This window comes from Cyprinodon variegatus, unplaced genomic scaffold (genome assembly GCF_000732505.1).
Source record: "Cyprinodon variegatus isolate N-32 unplaced genomic scaffold, C_variegatus-1.0 Scaffold2023, whole genome shotgun sequence".
Taxonomy (NCBI): domain Eukaryota; kingdom Metazoa; phylum Chordata; class Actinopteri; order Cyprinodontiformes; family Cyprinodontidae; genus Cyprinodon; species Cyprinodon variegatus.
Window position 1 is genome coordinate 21,384 of NW_015152476.1, and position 1,247 is coordinate 22,630.

The following is a 1,247-nucleotide window of genomic DNA, read 5'->3' on the forward strand; positions in this document are numbered from 1 at the left end:
CAGAGGTTAAGCTGAGCGAAGGGCAGCTGGGGAAAGCCGACCTGTTCGATTTTATACACACAACCATGCAAACAAACTCACATCTAAGGACAATTTAGAGAGGCCAATTAACCTAACATTCATATTTTTGGACTGTGGGAGGAAGCCGGAGTACTTGGAGATTAATAAATAATAATCCTTCTTAATGTTTGCTTGTGGTGTCCATTAGGGCTCAGTGTTCAGCCCTGTGTTTCTAATTTTAAATATAAATGATATCTAAAGTGAATAAATGTTCCCATCAAATCTGAAATACATTACTAAAAACCTAATGTGAATATAATGTTTTATGATTTTTAACAAATCAAAACTAGTTATTTGGAAAACCTCCAAGTTCAAGTTAAATGACAAACCTTTTTTTTTTTTAACTTACTTTAACTTAGCTTACATGAACTATGTAAAATCTAAAGAGTATTGTGGTTGTTGGGAAGTTAACGCACCTCCTAAATTCCTAAAGTCACTGTCCAGGATTTATATTTATATTTTTTATTTTATATTTATTTAATAAACACCAAAAATATTGGTCATATTTGGTAAAGCCTGGCTTTTTAAAGCTTATTTTTAACAAATTTTGCAGGGCCTCCATGTGTTAACATCCTCTGAGCACTGTAGAACAAGTTCATACAGGCCACATAAAAGCCTGTGCAGTCATGCACTCTTTGGAGGTTACTATTCTGAAACTATCAATCATTCTCAGTTACTGAGTCAAGCAACGTAAAACTAAAACATTTCATCTAAGCTGTGCTTTTGAAAAAACAAACTGTTCGGAATTTCTCATTCACACACTTTGATCTTTCAACACAACAAGGACACAGGAAATGTTTGGAGCGAAAACCTCTGGATAACATTGAATAAATAAATTTTACTGTCCCATTGACAAATATAAAAATTCCTGGAAATGTTACTTTCACTTTACATATGTTAAAGAAATGCAATGTCAAAGAACAGATAACATTAAATCATTATCCTACTGTACCTCCATTCCTGTCATCACATAGTGGGAAAATACAAAGTTGCTTCATATCATAGTGTCAGTAATTATGCAAAAGCTGCTTAAGTGGGTATAAATACAGAACATCTCAGACATTCAGTCATCAAACTGACCAGATCAGAGTAAATCTGTGATTGAATTGTTTCAACCTGTCCAGCTCTCCTAACATGAAGACGTTCACCGTTGCCATCGCTGTGGCCCTCGTGTTCACTTTTATCTG